The 25,516-nt window shown below is 36.8% G+C and overlaps 1 protein-coding gene and 1 pseudogene across 6 annotated transcripts in view; one reads left to right on the forward strand and one right to left on the reverse strand.

Annotated features, from left to right (window-relative positions):
- LRBA (LPS responsive beige-like anchor protein) overlaps positions 1 to 25,516 on the reverse strand; it is a 754,439-nt gene that overhangs the window by 127,400 nt on the left and 601,523 nt on the right. The gene's annotated exons all lie outside the window — the stretch shown is intronic.
- LOC134386341 (myoneurin-like) lies at positions 22,258 to 23,872 on the forward strand (annotated as a pseudogene).

Consider the following 25,516-nt stretch of genomic DNA (forward strand, 5'->3'; position numbering starts at 1 on the left):
AAACACTGGACTTTTAGAAGCAATAAAAGAAATGTACTGAAATTTTTTTTAAAACAATGCTTTTCTCTACTTGCAAGTCATGCCTTATAACAAAATCTTTCTCCCCTACCTCTACAACTCCAGACCCTAAATTCATATTTATTTCTTTATGGCATCAATCTCAAGTCATCTACAATCACTAATTTCTTCAGAGTTGAAATGCAGATTCTCTCAACAAGTGTTAGATTATGAATATCTAATTAATGAATTTCAGACTTTTTTTTGTAAAGAGTAGGCTGAACACATTTTCACAGAAGTGATAAATAACTTCAGATGCCTTTGTATGAAACTCAGAAACAGGACTTACCTGTTAGTTTCTCTACCAAATGCATTTTCACATCAAAAGTGTTACCAATCATTATTTTATGTTACCATAGCAGAGAAGATTTAATCTTCTTTTACATAACAAGTCCTTTGCTTTAGTGGCCACGTGATCATTGAGGATTATACCTATTCTACATGTCATAATGCTTAAATCCTACTGTCCTTACTCAATGTCCACTATTTACTTACTGCCAAGAGAGGTTAAGTAACTTAATCATGGTCAAAAGTCAGCTAATACTGAAGATCTGGGACTAATCTCCAAATATTCTGAGTACATATGCCTTCAATCATTTTCATGGGGAGGGGAAAGGCTAATAGGCAGTAAGTAGAATAAATGGCACAGTGAAGAGAGTCATAAGAGAAATCAAAGTACAACTGGGACTTTATGGGAAAAAAAAAAAAAAGACCTGGCAGTCATGGCTACTGTATTTATATATCAGAAAGACTAAAGTGAAGTTTAAATTTGCTTCATTTGGGCCTTTGGGCTAGAATAAGGATCGACGGATAAAAGCTACAGGGAGCAAATCTTACTCAATGTTAAGAGAGATTTGAAAACAGAATGTAAGAGAGAACATTTCTATGCCATTATACTACAGGCTTAACTTCTTTGTGTAGAGGTGTTATGGTGGAGGGTCGTTCCCTAAGAAAGAATCTCCCTTGTGATAAGGGAGTACCTGAATAATTAGAGTTATGGCTTAAATGCAGGAGAATAACATTGATTGCACTGCCCATTCGGAAGATAAATTTATTAGCAGTGTATTAAATGTATAAAAAACAGGTAGGAGATTAGATGGAAGCTATATCCATAGTCCAAATATGAGATAAGAAACGCCAGTGTGCTGAAAATGAACCAGAAGATTTGTTGTGAGAGTTAAATGAGTTAATCCATAAACTGCTTCCAACAATGTGTAGTGCATATTAAGTGCTCAATGAATGACAGTTATTATTATTACTATCTTTCTAAAAATCTAAGTTATAATCAACAAAACCTCATTAAACAAAACAAAATATGAATAAATTTTGTTTATGAAAAATATACAATCGGCATTACAAAAAATAAAATATATTAAAATATATTTTAGTATCTTTTCTAGCGGAGGAAAGAAAAAAGAGGTAGAAAGAGGAAAATAAGGGAACATAAGATGTTTGCCAGAGTTTTTCTCCGTAGGCATTCCTTTGGTAGGATAGAAATATGTCAGTTGGTGAAAGGAGAAGTCCTAAGCAAGCATGGGCCTAACAAAGTAAAATGCATGGAAGATTTCATTTAGAAAGAAAAAAGAATCACAAATTTACTATACCGTTAGTAATACTTACCTAAGGAAAACGCTTAGTAGAACACTTCCGCAGAAAAATGCTGTTGCACTCACAAGAAAATAAGCCAATCAACAGAGGTATATTTGATGAGCCCATAAAAGAAAAAAATAGATGCTGCTGCACGAACAGTAGTCCTCACTTTTGCTCTCAGTGTTTCTACTATGTTGTACCTGATGGTAATTTTGCTTTTACTCGAAAATAACTATTTATTGTAATTATTATAAAACAGGCTTTATAGGAAAAATTATTTTGTACCTTTGGATAATTAAAAATATACTAATATAGAAAAATATTAATTCAGAGGCATTCGTGACAGTAGAAATCTTACACCTAATTGCTTAGTTTTTCAGTATCATTTTTGAAAATTCCAACCTATTCTGCCAAATATAAGTATATCACAAGAAATCAAAATACAGAACCTTGAATTGCAAAGAAACCATGGCTGCAGAATTCGTGCCACTTAACTTTAATAAATTCTTTATATTTTCTTTATAAACATGCCTCATAATTGCAATTTATATATTTCCTGCATCAATCATATACTTAGTCAAAAACTATCTTTACTGAACTACCTGTATTTTATTGAAATACTATGCCTATCCTTCATGGAATATTTTGTGTCAGTTACTTCATGAATCTCACTACTGGATATGATCTCTCGCACGAATGTACTCAGATACGACACACAGAGATGTCAAAGGCTACATTCTCCTCTCCTGTGACCGTGGCAGAATCCACTAATCAATGTTCCCAGCTGACACTACTAACTAAGGCAGTGTTGGCACTCAAGGAGAATCTTAAGTTCTACTGTTGTCCTAAGCATTTTGGTTCTCTCCTGATACTTTTTGAAGATTCATCCATTTTTCATTCTTTCAGCAGACATAACCATAGAACCTCATATGGATGAGATACTGTGCTAGACTTGGGGACACAAAGTAAAATAAGAGAGGTCCTCAAATGGCTCAACATCTTGTGCAGGAAACAGACAAAATATAAAGACCACTAAAATGCTAGTAGTATGTATGCGTAGCTAAAAAGAGCACAGGAGAGGAGTACCTAAGGCAGGTTCTGTCGTTGTGTTTGGTGGGGGGGGGGGGAGTGGTGGAGAGAGAATAGAAGTGTAATTAAACGCTTCCCAAGGGAATCCTGGAAAGTAAGAAGTTAGCCAAGTTCGGGGGGTGGGGAGAAGTACGTTTGTGTATATGTTGGGAGAGCAATGTGGAATTTTTGTAGGCCAAGGAAGCAGCTTATAAGATGTGAAAGAACATAGCACTTTTGGAGAAGTGTTAAGTTGTTCAGTGTGACTGGACTATATTTTGCAAGAGATGAAGTTGGGAAAGTAAGCAGACAGATTGTGAAGGAGCTTGCATGTCATGTTATTGAATAGGGAAGGCTATAAGTAATCACTGAAGTACCTTAAGCAGTGTTTGCGACAGCCTCCAATTTAGGGAGTATCCAATTTATAAGTATCTTGATATCACTTAAAGAAAAATAGTTATTTTATATGCTTTCCTATGGTGCCAAGTACAATGTTCTCAGGATGATCCAGAAAAATATACAAGTGATCATCTGCTGAGACGCAGATTAAATTTCTTCAAGATATCTGGATCATAACTTATACCATTTTACTTTTAAAAGTGATATGAAACAGAATCCACCGTATATTATTCTCTGGTGTACACCATAACTGAATAACTGTGATACAGCTTGCAGTGGATTGAATCATGTCCCCCCAAAACTCACCAAAACTTGAACTGTGTCCCCCAAGTATTATGTATTAGAAACAGCCCCACGGTGACGGTTAAGACGGTGGGAAATCCTATTATAGTAATTGAAAGGTAGAGCCTTGCAGAGGTGATTGGGTTGTAGGACCGTGCAGTACTGAATGGATTAAAAACGGTGGTCAGGGGCGTGGTTCTGAGGGCTTTAAAAGAAGAGGAGAATCTATCTCTGTCTCTCTTTCTCTCTCTCTCTGCTCTCTCTGCTTCCACCATCTTGCAGTGTGAGACCCCTGGGTCACTGTTGCTTCCACCAGATGGACTTTGCACTTCCCAGCCCCAGAAACTGTAAGCAATAAATTTCATTTTCTTATAAATTACCCAGTTCCAAGTATTTTGATATAAGCAACAGAAACAGACTAATACACAGCTTAATGAAAATAGATGAAAGGATATCATAAAAAGTCTGTTTGAAAGAATGTCTTGGAAAAGATAAGTAATTAAATGGGCTTTAAGGGTTGAATTGTACCCCCTTCAACGCAACTCTATATGTCGTAGTCCTAAACTCCAGTACCTTAGAATATGACCTTATTTGGACACAGAGGTAATCAGATTGAAATGAAGTCATTAGGGTGGATCCTAATCCAGTATGACTGGTGTCCTTATAAAAAGGGGAAAATTTGAACGTAGACATAGACACACATACAGGGAGACCATCATGTGAGGAGTGAAGTTATGCTGCCATAAACCAAGCTCCTACCAGAAGCCAGGACAGAGGCTTACAATTGATCCTTCTCTGTCACCTTCAGAGGGAACAAAACCCTACAAACACCTTGATCTCAGACTTCCATCCTCCAGAACTGTGAGATAATAGATTTCTGTTGTTTAAGCTACCCAGTTTGTTGTACTTTATTATGGCAGCTCCAGGAAACTAACACAAATAAGGTTACAGGAAAAACAACTTCTAAGAATTTACATGGCAACTAAAAGCAATAACTTACCCTCTACTGGGTCCTATATTTTAAGGTAAAAATTCTGTGAAGGACATTATTTGGTCAACTAACAAAATTGATATAAGGAGAGTATATTAGACAAAAGTATTGCATGAACGTAAATTTAACTGTACTGTAGTTAAGTAAGATAATGTTCCTATTCTTAGGAGATATATACTGAAGTATTTAGGGATAAAAGCCCATAAAGTATGTAACTTACTCTTAAATGATTCAGTAAAAATATTATGTGCATGCATGTATGTGTGTGTGTGGGTGTGTATATATACAAATCACATATATATGAGGGTGCTTCAAAAAGTTCATGGAAAGATTCATATTATCTTTTAATTCTATTTTTCAGCAAACTTTTTTAAGTACCCTCATGTACACACACACACACACACACACACACACACACACATTCTCCAACCATGTTTCTTTTGCAATTGAAGGTTCTACATTTTAATTTCTTGGGATATATTTATTTTTGGAAGTATAGGTTGGAATTTTCAAAAATGATTTTGAAAAACGACTCTCTCTTTCTCTCTATATATATACATATACATACACACACACACACACATACACATACACACACACACATACAGGGAGAGAAAGAATGAGGGAGAAGGGAGAAAACTCAAATAAAAAAAGGTGGGCAAAATGTTAACAATAGTGAATGTGGATAAAGAGTATGAGTATTCTGTGCACTGTTTTTATATTTGCAAGCTTTTGTAAGTTTAACACTATTCTCAAATAGAACATAAAAAAAGAACTTATTTTAAAAATAATGCATTAGAATACTGTTGGAAATAAAATATTTTTTAGAAGGACATAAGTATATAAACAAAGAAAAATCAAAATATAAAATGGAAAAAAGAAAGATAAAGGGGAGAAGAAACTAAACAAAAATTCAGGAACTGATATAAGCTACAAATACAAAATGCCTCAGAAAAATTTGAGATATAAATTTCCATGTCAAATAAAATTACAGCCTTGGCATTTAACAAAATATATTATTTAATATTATAAAAATAATGAAAACTAAATTTACCTTTGCTTAAAAACGAGAATTAGAATATCTACCTTTTATTTTATTTATTTATTTATTTATTTTTTGATAAGAAAATGAAATTTATTGCTTACAGTTTCAGAGGCTCAGAAGTCCAAAGTCCATCTGGTGGTGACAATAGTGACCCAGGGGTCTCACAATGCAAGATGGTGGAAGCAGAGAGAGCAGAGAGAGAGACAGACTCTACTCTCTTTCCTTTTAAAGCCATCAGAACCACACCCCTGACCATAATTTTTAATCCATTCACTATGGCATGGTCCTACAATCTAATCACCTCCTCAAGGCCCCACCTTTCAATTACCATCACAGATTTCCCACCCTCAACAGTTACAATGGATATTAAGCTTCCAATAGATGAAATTTGGGGGACCCAATTCAATCAATCTACAGCAAGTGCCAAGATAATTCAAAAGGAAATAACATTTTTTTTCACAAAGGGTTTGGAGATGACTGGATATCCACATGCGAAAGAATAAATGTGTATCCTTATTTCATATCGTATACAAAAATTAATGCAAAGTGATTCAAAGATCAAACTTAAGAGCTAAAATTATGAAAATCTTTGAAGAAACTGTAGAAGTAAATCTCTATGGTCTTGGATTGGGTTTCTTAGAGAGCACCAACAAAAGAGAAAAACAGATAAATTGGACTAATCAAACTTTTAAATGTCCATGCTCTAAATGATGCCATTAAGAGAATGAGAAACAACCTACAGAATGGGAAAAAATATTTGCAAATCATATATAGAACAAGGGACTGGAATCTAAAATATTTTTTTAAAAAAGAAACTTTTATAACTCAGTATTAAAATGACATCCCAATTTTTTAAAAAAGGCAAGCAATTTGAATGGGCATTTCTTCATAGGAGATATACAAATAGACAAAAAGCTCTTGAAATTATGCTCAACATCATTAGTCATTAGAGAAATGCATATCAAAACCACAATGAGATATGCATTTCACACCTACTAATGTTGCTAAAATTAAACACAACAAACAATACTAACTATTGGCAAAAATTGCCAATGTTCCAGGGTCTTGTTCTCTAAAGAAGGGAGGGGTGTTCCCAGGGCCAGAACACTCAAGGACAAACTCACCCAAGCTGTCATCATCCTGGGTGCAAAAAGAGAAATGTGCTTCTCATCCCTCCTGAGTTACACCTCTGCATGTCAACAAGAGCCTTCTGGGCCCAGCGACATAGGCCACAGTGGTGACGTCCAGGTAAACATTGACACCTGCTCTTGAGAGAGCCAACATTTCCTCCTCGCTCTTCTGCTCTACTTTAGCCAAAACATCCTGGCTCTTCCCAGAAGAAGCCATTCTAGTTCCCACCAAGTACTTTTAAATATAACATGACTTCTGTCTTGAATGCCTTTTTACCTCTTATCCATCTGACAAACTCTTCCTTCAAAATCATGCTTGGTCGATAATTATTCTACAAAGACTTTGCCCTCTTTCTCCAGGTCACAAGTCCTGGACTATGGAGTATGCCCCCTCAAAACATCCCCCAACATACATGTGTGCTCGCCATGTGTCGGGCTCCCTGCTAAGGGACTCATTTTATTTTATTTATTTATTATTTTATTTTATTTTATTTTTTTATTGCTCCCCATCACCAAAACCTCCCTCCCTTCTCCCTCCCCCCCTCCCCCCCAACAATGTCCTTTCTGTTTGCTTGTTGTATCAACTTCAAACAATTGTGGTTGTTATATCTTCTCCCCCCCCCCCGGTTTGTGTGTGTGTGTGTGTATGTGTGTGTGTGAATTTATATATTAATTTTTAGCTCCCTCCAATAAGTGAGAACATGTGGTATTTCTCTTTCTGTGCCTGACTTGTTTCACTTAATATAATTCTCTCAAGGTCCATCCATGTTGTTGCAAATGGCAGTATTTCATTCGTTTTTATAGCTGAGTAGTATTCCATTGTGTAGATGTACCACATTTTCCGTATCCACTCATCTGATGATGGGCATTTGGGCTGGTTCCAACTCTTGGCTATTGTAAAGAGTGCTGCGATGAACATTGGGGAACAGGTATACCTTCAACTTGATGATTTCCATTCCTCTGGGTATATTCCCAACAGTGGGATGGCTGGGTCGTATGGTAGATCTATTTGCAATTGTTTAAGGAACCTCCATACCATTTTCCATAGAGGCTGCACCATTTTGCAGTCCCACCAACAATGTATGAGAGTTCCTTTTTCTCCGCAGCCTCGCCAGCATTTATCGTTCATAGTCTTTTGGATTTTAGCCATCCTAACTGGGGTTAGATGGTATCTCAATGTGGTTTTGATTTGCATTTCCCGGATGCTGAGTGATGTTGAGCATTTTTTCATATGTCAGTTGGCCATTTGGGTATCTTCCTTAGAGAAATGCCTACTTAGCTCTTTTGCCCATTTTTTAATTGGGTTGCTTGTTTTCTTCTTGTAAAGTTGTTTGAGTTCCTTATATATTCTGGATATTAATCCTTTGTCAGATGTATATTTTGCAAATATTTTCTCCCACTCTGTTGGTTGTCTTTTAACTCTTTTAATTGTTTCTTTTGCTGTGCAGAAGCTTTTTAGTTTGATATAATCCCATTTGTTTATTTTTCCTTTGGTTGCCCGTGCTTTTGGGGTCGTATTCTTGAAGTCTGTGCCCAGTCCTATTTCCTGAAGTGTTTCTCCTATGTTTTCTTTAAGAAGTTTTATTGTCTCAGGGTGTATATTTAAATCCTTAATCCATTTTGAGTTGATTTTAGTATACGGTGAGAGGTATGGATCTAGTTTCATTCTCCTGCATATCGATATCCAGTTATCCCAGCACCACTTGCTGAAGAGGCAGTCCCTTCCCCAGTGAATAGGCTTGGTGCCTTTGTCAAAGATCAGATGGCAGTAAGTGTGTGGGTTGATTTCTGGATTCTCTATTCTATTCCATTGGTCAGTGTGTCTGTTTTTATGCCAGTACCATACTGTTTTGGTTATTATAGCTTTGTAGTATAGCTTAAAGTCAGGTAGTGTTATGCCTCCAGCTTTATTTTTTTTGCTCAGCATTGCTTTGGCTATGCGTGGTCTTTTATTGTTCCATATAAATGTCTGAATAGTTTTTTCCATTTCTGAGAAAAATGTCTTTGGAATTTTGATGGGGATTGCATTGAATTTGTATATCACTTTGGGTAGTATGGACATTTTCACTATGTTGATTCTTCCAATCCAAGAGCATGGAATATCTTTCCATCTTCTTGTATCCTCTCTAATTTCTCTCAGCAGTGGTTTGTAGTTCTCATTATAGAGATTTTTCACCTCCTTGGTTAACTCAATTCCTAAGTATTTTATTTTTTTGGTGGCTATTGTAAATGGGCAGGCTTTCTTGATTTCTCCTTCTGCATGTTCACTATTGGAGAAAAGAAATGCTACTGATTTTTGTGTGTTGATTTTGTATCCTGCTACTGTGCTGAAATCATTTATCAATTCCAACAGTTTTTTTGTAGAGGTTTTAGGCTGTTCAATATATAGGATCATGTCATCTGCAAACAGGGACAGTTTGACTTCATCTTTTCCAATCTGGATGCCCTTTATTTCCTTCTCTTCTCTGATTGCTCTGGCTAGTACTTCCAACACTATGTTGAATAGGAGTGGTGAGAGTGGGCATCCTTGTCTAGTTCCTGTTCTTAAAGGAAAAGCTTTCAGCTTTTCCCCATTCAGGATGATATTGGCAGTGGGTTTGGCATATATGGCTTTACTTATGTTGAGATACTTTCCCTCTATACCTAACTTATAGAGGGTCTTTGTCATGAATGAGTGCTGAACTTTATCAAATGCTTTTTCAGCATCTATAGAGATGATCATATGGTCCTTGTGTTTGAGTTTATTAATATGGTGTATCACATTTATTGATTTGCGTATGTTGAACCAACCTTGCATCCCTGGGATGAATCCCACTTGATCGTGATGAATAATTTTTCGTATGTGTTGCTGTATTCTGTTTGCTAGTATTTTAGTGAGGATTTTTGCATCTATATTCATCAAGGATATCAGCCTGTAGTTTTCTTTTTTGGTTATATCTTTACCTGGTTTTGGTATCAGGATGATGTTTGCTTCATAGAATGAGTTTGGGAGATTTGCGTCCGTTTCAATCTTTTGGAATAGTTTGTAAAGAATCGGTGTCAATTCCTCTTTGAATGTTTGGTAAAATTCTGCTGTGAATCCATCTGGTCCTGGGCTTTTCTTTGTTGGGAGCCTTCTGATAACAGCTTCAATCTCCTTTATTGTTATTGGTCTGTTCAAATTTTCTACGTCTTCACGGTTCAGTTTTGGGAGCTTGTGTGTGTCCAGAAATTTATCCATTTCCTCCAGATTTTCAAATTTGTTGGCGTATAGTTGTTTATAGTAGTCTCGAATGATTCCTTGTATTTCAGATGAATCAGTTGTAATATCGCCTTTTTCATTTCTAATTTTTGTTATTTGAGTCTTCTCTCTTCTTTTTTTTGTTAGCCATGCTAATGGTTTGTCAATTTTATTTATCTTTTCAAAAAACCAACTTTTTGATTCGTTGATCTTTTGAATTGTTTTTTGGTTTTCAATTTCATTAAGTTCTGCTCTGATCTTAATGATTTCTTTCCGTCTGCTAACTTTAGGATTGGATTGTTCTTGTTTTTCTAGTTCTTTAAGGTGAAGTGTTAGGTTGTTCACTTGCCATCTTTCCATTCTTCTGAAGTGAGCATTTAATGCAATAAATTTTCCCCTCAATACTGCTTTTGCAGTATCCCACAGGTTTTGGTATGATGTGTCATTGTTTTCATTAGTTTCAATAAACTTTTTGATTTCCTGCTTGATTTCTTCTTGGACCCATATGTCATTAAGTAGAATGCTGTTTAATTTCCATGTGTTTGTATAGTTTCCAGAGTTTTGTTTGTTATTAATTTCTAGTTTTAATCCATTGTGGTCTGAGAAGATACATGGGATAATTCCAATTTTTTTGAATTTATTGAGACTTGATTTGTGACCTAATATGTGATCTATCCTGGAGAAAGATCCATGTGCTGATGAGAAGAATGAATATTCTGAGGTTGTTGGGTGGAATGTTCTGTAGATATCTGCCAATTCCAATTGGTCTAGAGTCTTGTTTAGATCTTGTGTTTCTCTACTGATTCTTTGCCTAGATGATCTGTCTAATATTGACAGTGGAGTGTTCAGGTCCCCTGCTATTATGGTATTAGTGTCTATTTCCTTCTTTAGGTCTAATAGAGTTTGTTTTATAAATCTGGCTGCTCCAACATTGGGTGCGTACATATTTATGATTGTTATGTCTTCTTGATGGATCAGTCCTTTTATCATTAAGTAGTGTCCCTCATTGTCTCTTTTTATGGTTTTTAGTTTAAAGTCTATTTTGTCAGATATAAGAATAGCCACTCCAGCTCGTTTTTCTTTTCTGTTTGCATGGTAAATCTTTTTCCATCCTTTCACTCTTAGTCTGTGTGAATCTTTATGGGTGAGGTGGGTCTCTTGTAGGCAGCATATAGTTGGGTCCTGCTTTTTGATCCAGTCAGCCAGTCTGTGTCTTTTAATTGGGGAATTTAAGCCTTTAACATTAAGAGTTGTTATTGAAAGGTGTTGATTTATTCCTAGCATTTTATTGGTTGTTTGGTTGTCTTAGGTGTCTTTTGTTCCTTGCTTTCTGATTTACTGTTTGGTTTCTTTGTTTGTTGGTTCCTTAGGTTGTAGATAGTGTTTTTGTTAGCTTGTTTTCTCTTCATGAATGCCATTTTTATTGTACTAGCGGGTTTAGATTTTTCTTAGGTTTTTATGGCAGTGGTAGTTATTTTTCAGGAACCAAACCCAGTACTCCCTTGAGGATTTCTTGTAAGGGTGGTCTTGTGGTAGTGAACTCCCGCAGTTTTTGTTTGTCTGAGAAATATACTATTTGCCCCTCATTTCAGAAGGATAGCCTTGCAGGGTAGAGTATTCTTGGCTGGCAATCTTTGTCTTTTAGTATTTTGAAAATATCATCCCATTCCTTTCTAGCTTTTAGGGTTTGTGATGAAAAGTCTGATGTTAACCTGATTGGGGCTCCCTTATAGGTGATTTGACGCTTCTCTCTTGCAGCTTTTAAGATTCTCTCTTTGTCTCTGAGTTTTGCCAATTTGACTATGACATGTCTTGGAGAAGGCCTTTTTGGGTTGAATACGTTTGGAGATCGATGAGCTTCCTGGATCTGAAGATCTGTGATTTTTCCTATACCTGGGAAGTTTTCTGCCACTATTTTGTTGAATATGTTTTCAATGGAATCTCCATTTTCCTCCCCTTCTGGAATACCCATGACTCGGATATTTGAGCGCTTGAGGTTGTCTGATATCTCTCTCAGATTTTCTTCCATGTCCTTGATTCTTTTTTCTTTCTTTTTGTCTGCTTGTGTTATTTCAAACAGCCCATCTTCAAGTTCAGAGGTTCTCTCTTCAACTTCGACAAGCCTGCTGGTTAAACTCTCTGTTGTGTTTTTTATTTCGCTGAATAACTTCTTCAGTTCAGCAAGTTCTGCTACATTTTTTTTCAGGACATTGATTTCCTTGTATATTTCCTCTTTCAGATCCTGTATACTTTTCCTCATTTCATCATGATGTCTAGCTGAATTTTCTTGTATCTCATTCAGTTTCCTTAGAATTATCACTCAAAATTCCTTGTCAGTTATTTCAAGGGCTTCTTGTTCTATAGGATCTAGAGTATGAGATTTATTAACTTTTGGTGGTGTACTTTCTTGATTTTTTGTATTTCTGGTGTCTTTTTTTTGGTGTTTATTCATTGTGGCAGGGGGTTTCACAGTCCACCGGTTTGAGACTAATGACTAACTAGGATGTTGCTGTGGTTGCCAATTTGGTATGGCTCCCGCCGTGACTGCTCAGTTGGCCTCTAGTGTCTTGTGTGTGTGGTTGCCTCGGGTCTTGGGCTTCTCCGGGGATCCACCTTTCTGGTCAGCTTGTATTCTGCTGGGCTGGTGGATCACGTACCACAGGGTGTGTGATCTCTGTTGAGCTTTCACTTTCTGTACAGGACTTCTCCCCGTTCCGTGTGCTCTGGCCCAGGCTGTTGGATCGTGCAGTGGCGACCCCACCGGGTGTGTGGTTTCTGTCGAGTCTCCGCCTCCCTGGCCACACGTCTCCCCACTCTGTGCACACTGTGCTGGGCTGGGGTGTGTCTTCTGCACCCCTCGTCTATCAGCTGGGCCTTCAAGACCCTGCTCAGCACCGCCTCGCCCAGGAAGTCTACCAGGTTTCTGCTAGGCACAGACGACCGGTCTCTCTGGGTGCCTTTGTAGCACTGTGTAGATCTTTCTCGGGTCTTGTTCACCTTTGTATCCCCCCGGTATAAACTGAGTCTAGCGCCCGCCTGCAGCCTGCTCTCCGGCAGGTTCAAGCGGACCTGGGAACTCTCCTACCACACTATTCCCAACCAGAAATTCGTTAGGCTTTTTTCCAAACTGGTGGTCGCAGAGATGGTATCTGCCTCCCAGTAACAGGAAGTTTACCGGGCCGGAGTCCAGGGTGTGGTGGAGTGACAGTCGGCCCGCCCGTACTTCCTAGCCCTCCCAACACTGGTCGGGATGCCCCACACCCCCAGCCCCACCAGAGAACCGCGGAGGGAGTGGGAGAGGAGGCCGGCCCGCAGGGTCTGGAAAGCCCCGTGCCAGGCCAAGCAAATGGGCTCAGTGATGGCTGAGCAGGGCGGAGCTGCCCGCACCTGGGAAAATGGAGGCAGCACGGGGGCAGTGAGTGGCCTGGTGGTGCAGGCGGGAGCCGCGTGGGCATCCACCCCCCGAACAGAGCTGTGCCAGGGATCACTCACAGTGCTGTGCCAGGTCGGGCGCTCGCTCTGTCTCTGGTTTGTTGCCTTCCGTGTTCTCGGCGCTGCCGCCTCGGGCTGTTCAGTCGCGGCGCCACTCGGGCGCTCCCAGGAATCTTCTTTAATGCCGGCCTGAAACCTCGAATCCTGAATAGGGCAGCTGGCCGCCTTCAGTGCGGCCCCAGCCTCCAGGATCCTGGCTGTATCCACAGCAGCCCTGGCGCCGTGTTCCCTGTTTCAAGAATCGCTTTTGCAGCTAAGAATCAGTTCTTTTCCTGCTCCACACTTCAAAGCTGTTGCCTGTAAATGAGGCAGCCTCTCCTGCCGGGGGCAAAGTGGCGTTGAGCCCCCATGACCGGCCAGCAGCAGCAGTCCTCCCTTAAGAGATGGCCAGAGGAAGGTCCACAAGTTTCCCGGCTGCCTGAGGCCCAGTGGCCACCTTTTCCACCTCAGCTACTCCGCGCCAGCTGCCGCAGCCGCCGCCATCTTGAAACCAGAATATCTACCTTTTATAGAAAGCACCCTAACACTTTTTTGGAATAACTGTTAATGCAGAAAGAAATGGCCTACCTTTTCATATTTATAAAATCCTTATACAGCTATTCATGGTTTCCTAGTACTGCAAGCACTTTGATATATATGCTATCATTTCTTCATTTTCAAATGAGAATTCTAAAATATGGAATGAAAGGAATCAACGAAACCATAAAAAATAAGTCATGCTTGAAAAGCATGTGGCCATCCTCTTCTTCCTTTCTCTTTTTTCTTTTTTTGGGGAGGGAAAGGTCACTCTCTGGTAACCACAATGAAGGAAATTTGCCAATATACACAAAATTGTTTGTTGGAAAAAAATTTGTTGGATATACACCAGTTACTGGCAAATCAAACAGAAGTAAACACCACAATAAGTAGTCATTTATCAGGTAACCCCGTGCAGAGTTGCATGAAAGCATCCAGAAGCAGAACAAAACCTGTAGCAGAGATGCTGTTTTTCAGATACGCTGCCACTACAGGTGACATGGCCCGCTGCCAGAAACAAAGGCAGGGAGGGAGATGAGAGGCAACTTCTTCCCAGCACCACAGAGCAATGGGTTGTAGCAAGGTGGATTGGGGGAGCAAGCATTCCTCTGTGAATTCAACTTCCAGTTTCATATCGTGAGCCCTTTAGTCTCACTTCTTTTCTCCAGCCATTATCGTTAGCCTCTGGCAGAAATGATGATTTCCAGCTGTAACTGGCAACACACTACTGTGATAACTTACACAAAGATTAAAAACAAAAAAGGAAGCACTAAACTTTCTAGCTCTTTTCCTCTTTCTCTGTTATGAAAAATGTCTCCGCCCCTTCTTTCTCTTCTCCTTCCCCTTTTTTAACTTCTAATCTCTAGAGAACTTTAATCGCTCTGGACAAACACTAAGTTAACAAGAATGACATTTTGTTTATTTCTTTTTCCTGAAGTCAGTGTGTCAAGGTACTTCAAGAATTTAAAGAAAGAAGTTGTGAAATTATCAACATGGATGAGCTTGGAGAAAATTATGTTAAGTGAAATAAGCCAGGCACAGAAAGAGAAATATCACATGTCCTCATTCATAAAGTGAGAGGGAGAAAGAAAGACAGAGAGAAAAAGAGAAAGAAAAAGAAAAAAGAAACAATAAGTTGAATTTTCAGAAGGAGAGAGCAGAACTGTGGTCACTAGAGGCAAGAAAGGAGGAAATGTAAGGGGAGGGGATATAGTAAAAGGTAGGTTAATGGACACATTACAGCTCAAAACGAAAAATAATGGGTGTGTGATTTTTTTCTTATGTGGTTTTAATCTTCATTTTCTTGGTTACTAATAAGGTCAGGCATATTTTCATATCCTTACAGCCATTTGGATTTCCTCTTTTGCTTTTTTATTTTTATTTTTTTCCACCGCTAGCCATAGGTAAAATAAGTTATATGGGTGTACAGTTGCTGGGCATCTATAATTAACAACAATTTACTGCATGTTATCAAATGGCTAGAAAAGAGGAGATAGAACATCCTCATCACAGAAAAATGATTAAGCTTTGCAATGATGAATACGCTAATTACCCTGATTTGATCATACGTTGTACACCTGTATGCCCCTATACCCCATGTAGAACAGTGTACCCCACAAATATGTATAATAAATACATTTCAAATAAATCAAATTAGGAAATTAAAAAATTTTTAAAAATTGCTCTGAAATGAATTAGATCAGCCATCTCTAAAATAACATCCCAAGTAATAATTTGAGAAGAATCTTCAAATTCCAACTATGGTGACTGTGGTCAATTTTTAAGACACTATTGTCATGTTTAAGACTGTCCTTTGCAGAAAGGATTGACAGCGGACGGTCAGCACAAAGACTATAAAAGAGAAGCACAGAAAGTAAGCATCTGACAGTGTGTCCCCAAAAGACCTACAAAAGAGGATGCTCCGCCCCATAAATATGAATGTTCTGATTTAAGTGGAAGGCATTCTATTTCTCTGTACTGGAAAGAGAAGCTTCAGGCTAACACAGCCATTAGGATCCTTTGGAATTTACATGTCATTCCACAAGGACAGGGACCTTGTCTCTTTTGGTTGCCTCTATATCCCCAGAACCTAGAAGAGTACAGACACTGAACAAATATTGCTCAATGAATTAAGATTATTCAACTCTCCCTTTTATTCTAAATCAATGTCGCCATAAAATGACTTTTTGCCTATATTTAGTTTCCCATACAGTTTTAGCTGAGAGAGAAAATGCTGGCCAGAAAGGAGAAATATTCTGGTTTCCTTAGTAATTAAATTCCTCATGATAAATCATTTTGCTTTACATGCTATCACTTGCAAATTTGTTTAGGTGCAGATTCATAACCAAAATATTCATCAACAATTGGGACATGAAAAAAATTAAGTTTCTGACATTAAAAAGGTACCATTGTCAGGCTGATTCTGTGCTTTTCTACTTTTTATTGATTTTACACTTGCATCTCTTTTTCTTTTATATTAAAATTTTTGATCTTGATGACATTAACAATTACATATTGCTTACTCTATAACATACCCATAATAATTTCAAAAGAACTATACCAATATAACCTAAAAAATAAGACTAGTAAAAAAAGTTTAAGATTTCTTCTGGTTCTCTTATCCATAGAACATATCCTACTAGGAACAGACAATCAAAATAACACTTTAAAGTTAATTATTTTATTTGTGTGGCTATGCCATCAACTTGGCATACACTAGGGTCATTTATTTCAACGTCTTTTCAATTGTTACAGATTGAAAATTTTTGCCATTTTACCAATCTGAAAGGTTGAGATGGAATTTCAGTGTAGTTTATATTTCTTTTATCATGACTGAGGTTGAGGTTGAATATATTTTCACATGTGTAAGGGACCTGACATTTATTTTACTGTGAACTGTTGAATTGTTGCCCATTTTTCTATTAGATTGTTGGGTTTATCTTTTTACAATTATTTTAGGAATTCTTTATAAATGAGGTAAACTAGCTATCTCTCTATGTTTTAAATTCCAAATATTTTTATTTAGTTTGTCATTTGTCTTCCAACTTTGCTTCTGATATGATTTGCCATGTGAAAGTTATCTATTTTTATGTAATCAAAGTGATCAGTCCTTTAATTGCTTTTTAATTTCGAGTCACAGTTGGGAAAGTTTTTCCCACTCCCAGATTACGCAAAAATTTTCTAATGTTTTCTTCTAGTACTTGTTTCACTTTTTTGTATTTAGGTATCTGATCTTTAGTTTCTCCTATGAAAAAGCGACCTAAGGTTATTTTTTTCATATGCCTAGCCAATACCATTTATTATAAAGTCTACCCTGGGCTGGCCAGTTAGCTCATTTGGTTAGAGTGTGGTGCTAGCACCAAGGTCAAGGGTTCTGATCCCCATACCGGCCAGCTACAAAAAAAAGAAAAAAAACCCATATTAAAAATAAAATAAAATAAAAATAAAGTCCATCTTTTCCTCAATGTTTTGAAATTAAGGTGGGGGTCTTCCTCTTCCGTCAAACAACACTGAATCACTAGGATAATACAGAATAGGTACTCGATAAATATTTATTGAATAAGTGAATGAATAAATGTGCTTATTTATTACCTGGACCTCAGGGAATTCTGATACAGATTGTGTTTTCTATGCACCACACTTCAAAAGACACTGTTGTAAAGGATACAGTTTACTCCTGAAACTAGGATTCTATAGGCAAAAAAGCACAAAAGGTGCACTGGGTGTATAAGTCCATTTCTGTTGCTTATAACAGAATACTAGAAACTGGGTAATTATAAAGAAATGAAATTTGCTTCTTACAATTTTGGAGGCTGCGAAGTCCAAAGTCCAAGGAACACATTTGGTAAGGGCCTTCTTGTGGGTGGTGACTCTTTACAGAGAGGCCAGGTATCACATGGGGAAAATGGGCTGAACAAGAGAGAGCTAACCTGCTCACTCGCTCTCCTTATAAAACCATCACAACCACACGCATGACCACCCATTAAACCATGAACCTATTACTCCATGAATAGATCAATCCATTCACCAAGGCATCGTTCTTGGATTCAATCACTTCTTAAAGGCCCTACCTTTCAATTACCATAACTGGATTTCCTACCCTCTTAAACACTGTTTCAATGGAGACTAAGTTTCCATGAATTTGGGGGGGACACATTTGACCCACAGCACTGTGTAAGGAGAATAATAACCTATGACTCATACGTATATAAAAACACATTGAGAATGGGTTGTGGGAAGGCCTTAGGGCAATACAAAGGGGTGTTTCTAAAAGGTTGTAAAGAAGATAAGAGTTTTGAGGAGAGCTGTTTCCAGGTTTTTGTATTATTTTCGTTTTGGGGGTAGTAGTGGTAAAAAGGGTAAGGTTATGAGCTTTAAGATATAATTTGGATTTTTAAAAAGTAGGGTAGGTTTACACTGCAATGAGTAGAAATAGCATGTGGCAGGCACTGTGGTAAGAAAAGGACATAGAGTGACTCAAGCTAGAAGCACAGCTATAGTAGGTTCCTGTGTCAGGAAAAAGAAGAAATTTGGCACTTTCTCCCACACTTCTAGCTATATCACTGAGGCTGAAATATTAGGGAGGAATAACCGCTATTAGACAGACAATCCTTTTCAATTATATGGATAGGCTACCCATGAAGGAATTTTGTATTATTCTTTCCAAAATTTAAAAAATGTTTTTGTTAATATGCTATATTAATATTTTAATAAAATATTAAGTAATAATGTGGGAGGATGTCATAGAAGTAACTTACTCTAGAAGAAACACGGAATTTAAATATTTTTCCACCACAAATGTAGCATACCTTAGAAATAGTATGAGTTCACTTTATTTTGCTTCTATACAGCATAATAATATGTCACTAAACAAAATACAGTTTACATTGCATCTATCTAGAGTTCCAATTTCAGGTGTTCAGAGAATCTAGAACATAGCCAAACTCAGCAACTGAAGATGAGGAAAACAAGTACAAAACTTACGAACTTTAATGGTGGGAGACACTGGGTCGTCTCCAGGCTTTTAATTTTGCCAGATATGCATTAAATAACATAACAGATCACAAGACGACGGAACCCTGACAGAGAAATATGACAGGTGACACAGGAGAGAACTCTGAATGCTGATAGAAAAGCTAAAAGAAAGCAGAGGAATCTGGGTTATTTTAGCTGAAGAATAATAAACTTTATACATCTCAGTAACATTTCAAGGAATCATGGAAAATGTCTGAATATTCAACCATGAGTATTCCAAAAGAGGCCATTTAAATTCAGAATTTTCTGCTGAAGGGGTAGGGAAATGTATAATCCATTTCATAAAAAGATGTTTTTCAAGGGAATATGGTGAAAAACACTGGAATTTGAAAGTGTAAACCTCAAATCTATAGAACTTTTAAGGTGTGGGAATTATCCCATTCCCAGATGATGCTAAACACTCTTCTATTTATTTTGGAATGTTTCTATTAAGGTAAAAGTAGTAAATAAAACTAATACATATTTTTCCCCTTTCTTCTTTTAGCTTCTTTAGAAGACATATCATATAAAGCAATAGTGGATTTATGTCATATATAAATGTAATATATAAGAAAATAATAGCACAAAGTAGAAAGGAAAGAATGGAACTGAGTTGGAGCAAAGTCACTTACTGTAACTAAGTATTAATCTGAAGTAGATTGTGATAATTTAAGATACATATTTGTGGACTAATGAGTACAAAACTATGCTCTCTACCCTAAGTGAATCACTCTGCAGTATATGCATGTATTGAAACAACACACTACACCCCACAAACATGTAGAAGTAAATGTTAAAATAATAATTTTAAAAAAGCATACTGTAGTCCAGTATGTGTACTTAGTCAGTACTCTAGGAAACTAATATATGTACCTACCAACCAAGCCCAAATAATACATAAATCAAAAACTAAGAATTGACAATATTTAGAGACTCAATATCACACTAGCAAAAATTGACAGAATAGAGAAAATAGACAAAAGGTATAGAAGACATAAACAAAAACCCCCAACTTGATCAGTCTAATAGAATACTCAACAAAAGCAGAACACCCATTCTTCTCAAGAACCCATAGAGAATACTCCCATACAGATCATGTGCTAGGCCATAAAACAAGTCTCAGTACACTTAAAATGACTGAAATCATACAATGTATGTTCTCCAATAACAATGAAATTAGGCATAGAAAGAATCTCAACACAATAAAAGCTATACGACAAACCCACTGCCAATATCATCCTGAATGGATCATCATGAACAGGAACAAGACAAGGATGCCCACTCTCACCACTCCTATTCAACATAGTATTGGAAGTACTAGCCAGAGCAATCAGGCAAGAGAAAGCAATAAAGGGCATCCAGATTGGAAAAGATGAAGTTAAACTGTCCCTGTTTGCAGATGACATGATCCTATAGATAGAAAAACCTAAAGACTCTACCAAAAAACTCTTAGAGCTGATAAACAATTTCAGTAAAGTTGCAGGATACAAAATCAACATGCAAAAGTCAGTAGTGTTTCTATATTCCAATAACAAACTAGCAGAAAAAGAAACAAGCCCATTTACAATAGTCATCAAAAAAATAAAATACCAAGGAATCAATTTAACCAAGGAGGTGAAAGATCTACAATGAGAACTACAAATCACTGCTGAAAGAAATTAAAGAGGACACAAAACGATGGAAAGACATTACATGCATGCCCTTGGATTGGAAGAATTAACACTGTGAAAATGTCCATACTACCCAAAGCTATCTACAGCTTTAGTGTAACCCCCATCAAAATACCAATGACGTTCTTCATGGAAATAGAAAAAACAATCCTAACATTCATATAGAACAACAAAAGACCCCACATAGCCAAAGCAGGAACAACCAAAAAAAATAAAATAAAATAAAACCAGAAGCATTATAATACCTGGCTTCAAATTATACTACAAAGCTATAGTAACCAAAACAGCACAGCATTGGCATAAAAACAGACACTCAGACCAATGGAACAGAACAGAGAACCCAGAAATCAACCCATATACTTACAGCCAACTGATATTTGCCAAGGGCAACAGAAGCATACATTGGGAAACAGACTGCATCTTCAATAAGTGGTGCTGAAAAAACTGGGCATCCATATGTAGAAGAATGAAACTAGACCCATACCTCTTGCCATATACCAAAATCAACTCAAAATGGATTAAAGACTTATAAGACTTGAAACTATAAAATTCCTAAAAGAAAAATAGGGGAACAGTTCAGGAAGTAGGGCTGGGCAAAGACTTTATGAATAAGACCTCAAAAGCATAGGCAACAAAAGAAAAAATAAACAAATGGGATTACATCAAACTAAAAAGCTTCTGTACAGAAAAAGAAACAGTTAACAGAACGGAAAGACAACCTTCAGAATAGGAGAAAATATCTGCACACTATGCATCTGACAAGGGATTAATATCCAGAATACACAAAGAACTCAAAAAACTTAACAGTAAAAAAACAAGTAACCCAATCAAAAAATGGGCAAAGAAGCTGAATAGGCATTTCTCAAGGAAGATATACAACTGGCCAACAGAAACATGAAAAAATGCTCAACATCACTAATCATCAGGGAAATGCGAATCAAAACCACTTGGAGAAATCTCTCACACCAGTTAGGCTAGTGATCATCAAAAAGACAGAGAATGACAAATGCTGGTGACGATGCAGAGAAAGGGAAACCCTTCTACACTGTTGGTGGAACTGTAAATTAGTGCAGCTATTACAGGAAACAGTATGGAGTTTCTCAAACAACTACAGATAGAACTGCCATACAATCCAGCAATCTTGCTGCTGGGTATATACCCAAAGTAAGGGAACTCATCATTTAGAAGGGACACTCACACTCCCATGTTTATCACAGCTCTATTTACAATAGCTAAGAGTTGGAACCATCCTAAATATCCATCGTTGGACAAATGGATAAGGAAAATGGGGTATATATACATAATGAAATACTACTATGCCATAAAAAGGAATGAAATTCTGTCACTTGCAGCAATATGTATGAACTTAGCAAAAATTATGTTAAGTGAAATAAGGCAGGTACAGAAAGAGAAACACCACGTCTTCACTCATAAGTGGGAGGTGGAAAAAAGAAAGAAAGAAATAAAGATACAATGATCATAATAATTCCTTGGACTTTCAGAAGGAAAGAATGGAACTGAGGCCACCAGAGGTAGGTCAGGGGGAGAGGGAAGAGGGGTTAGGGAGAAATTGGTAAAGGGCCACAAAAAATATTTTCATTATGAAATGATAAAATAAAAGTAAAAAACAGAAAGAAATTCAGAAAAACCACAAGTTTGGAAGCTACCCAACACACTTCTAAACAACCCATGGGGACATCCTCCCAAGATGGCAGAGAGAGAGTGAAGAAACTGTGTTCCCCCTTGGGCTGTTATCAAGAGTAAAATACCATTCTGATATCAAAATGCAGTATTCGCTCCACTGTGAGCCCCTTTTAGAAAGACTGAACAAACAAAGAGAAGCAGGTTTTCTTTGTGACTGCACCATGGTGATTGGGGAATTCCAATTTAAAGCTCATAGGAATGTGCTCACCTAGTTTAGTGAGTATTTTGGTGCAATCTACAGAAGCACTTCTGAGAATTATGTCTTTCTTGATCATTGTCAAGTGAAGGCTGATGGATTTCAGAAACTACTGGAGTTTATATACACAGGAACATTAAATCTTGATAGAGATATCTAGTATTACTGGAAACACTGAACTGCATCAACAGAGTTGTCTTCTTACTCTACAAGATTATAACTACTGGGAGAAATCAGAAGTATCTACAGATTTAGTTCAGGAAAATCCTAAACTAGGGCCTTTAGCAAAGAAATAATCTCAAACTAAAAAAAAAGAAGAGGGCTTGGAACTCCCCAAAAACAGGACAGAATAAAACATTGCAATAAAACAGATAGAAATAAACTGTCCATGCCTGTAGCAGAACAAGTTCCAAAAAGAAATGATAATTCAGAAGTCGAGCTGACATCAGTTGTGGAAAATACTTTTCCAGCACAAGATATTGTGTCAACTGTTACAGTGAAACAGAAATGTGGAAAATCACAGCCAAACTGTGCTATAAAAGAGCACTGCATGTCTAATATAGCCAGTGTCAAGAGTCCTTATGAGCTGGAGACCTTTGCGGAAGAGCTGGATCAAAGGTAATCCAAGGCCAAGCCAATGTGTAACATGTACGGGAAAGTATTTTCAGAAGCTAGCAGCTTGAGAAGGCACATGAGAATACATAAAGGAGTCAGATCTCATGTCTACCACTTGTGTGGAAAGGCATTTTATCCAGTGTAACCAGCTGAAAATGCATGCAAGAACTCACACAGGTGAAAAGACATACAAATGTGAATTGTGTGGTAAAGTATTTGCTCAGAAATGCCAGCTAGTCTTCCATAGTTGCATGCATCATGGTGAGGAAAAACCCTACAAATTGGATAAAATATACAATTTACAATTTACAACTTCCAGCAAATTCAAGATTCATCCAAGGAAGCATAGTGGAGAGAAGCCATATTTCTGTGATAGGTGTGGACAGACATTTGCCTAAGCCAGCACACTGACCTATCACGTCTGAAGGCATACTGGAGAAAAGCCTTGTGTGTGATACCTGTGGGAAGGCGTTTGCTGTCTCTAGCTCTCTTATCACTCATTCTCAAAAACATATAGGAGAAAGATCATTTATCTGTGAATTATGTGGAAATTCTTATACGGACATTAAAAACTTACAGAAGCACAAAATGAAAGTCCACTCTGGTGCAGATAAAACTTTAGATTCCAATGTAGAAGAAATCATACTCCGAGTGAGCAAGATTCTATATTTAAAAGTTCTGTATCAGAAACTATGGATATGAAGCCTTCTGATATGACCTCACCACTAGCTCTTCCACTTGGGACTGAGGACCACCACAGGCTTCTGCCTGTCACAGATTATCAGTCTCCTACATCAGATACACTGTTGAGGTCAACCATGAATGGGTATTCAGAACCACAGTTGATGTTTTTTTTTTTTCCAACAATTATACTGAATTTGTGAGGAATATGCAATTATCAAGATGTCTCTGGTAGTAAACATAAACATCTCAGGTAAGATGCATATATTCATATTAAATTCCCAGTCATTTGGGTTGTGACCATTATTTTTCATTCGCTGAAGTAAAAGCCCCTAATGCTACATCATAACTGCAATACCTGTCTTAATTTTTGGCTTTTATATCTAGACTATAACACACAGCTTTTTAAGGAATGAATTATACTACAATAACACTATTTTTTGTTGTTGTTCATCACAACATAGTTATTAAAAAACCAAAAATTTACATGTCCAACAATAGTTATAATACATCCTTAAAATGGAATACTATGTAGCCATTTTAAATGGTATATATAGAGATCCACCGTCATTAATTGAAAAAAGCAGCTCACAAAACAATATGTACTGTAGGATACTTCTTTTTTTTTTTAAATATACAAACTCACAGAAAAAGTCTAGGAAGACATATACCAAACTGTTAATAATAAGTTATGTCTTGATGGTGAGAATGTGTACTTTTAAATTTTCTTCTGTTGTTTATCTTGTTTATCTAAATTAATTTTTTCTCAAATGAACATGTGCTGCTTTTGCAATGAGAAAGGAAGTTATTTTTATACATTTTTAACAATGTAGAAGAATATTTTGATACATTACACTGTACTCCATAAATATGTACAATTATTATATGTCAAGCAAAAATAAGTGAATAAACTTAATTTTAAAAAGAATATTTAGGGCTGGCTGGTTAGCTCACTGGGGAGAGCAATGGTTCTAGTAATACCAAGGTCATGGGTTTGGATCCCCGTAGTGGTCAGCTGCCAAAAAAAATAACTTAAGAAAGTAAAAAAGAATACTTAATGGCATGAAGAAACATTCACGATATATTTACTGCTAAATAGTATGTTCAGCCTGCTCATTTTTTAAAATTTCAGAACCACATTTGTTTTTATGGTTACTTATAGTTGTAATTGTAACTACAAATGCAGACTAATTGTAGCATATCCAAAAAATATGTACCAATAACCACCTAACAGCTTTAAAAAGTTATAAAGTTATAGACGTGTTAATTAAACATCATCCTGGTCATATTGTGTAAAAGAAATGTTTATATGCATAGACAGGTGGTAGAATGACATGTGATTTTTAAAAATTATTTGTGAGCTTAGAGTTTTCTAAAATCAATGCATATCATTTTCTTTTTCTTTCTTTTTTTTTTTTTTTTTTGCTTTATAACATGTTTAATCTCTTGTAAATTACCAAGCCTTCATAAATTCTTTTAGTAGAAATATTTTGGGTGGGTATGTTTTATTTTCTTTTAAAGCTGACTTAATTCCATTTTTATTTTGCATTTTAGAATTGCCTTTCATTTACTGAAATAAAATCTGTCAGTCTATGTGATTGAGTGGAATATTTTTTTATTTTTTCTTGCCTCAAAATTTAAGCAAAATCTATGATGGTATCAGCCCTTGAGTGTTGCTGTTTCTAAGCCCCATAGACCAATACATGAACTATGGAGAAAAAATAAAATTTCTTATTTCTACCTACAAAATTAAAGTGGTGAATAAGAATTGTACTATGTCTCTATTAATATACTGCATTAGAGGTAATTTTTCTAATGAAACAAAAAGAAGTGTTTCTCTTAAAAGT

This window comes from Cynocephalus volans, chromosome 9 (assembly GCF_027409185.1).
Source record: "Cynocephalus volans isolate mCynVol1 chromosome 9, mCynVol1.pri, whole genome shotgun sequence".
Classification (NCBI taxonomy): Eukaryota; Metazoa; Chordata; class Mammalia; order Dermoptera; family Cynocephalidae; genus Cynocephalus; species Cynocephalus volans.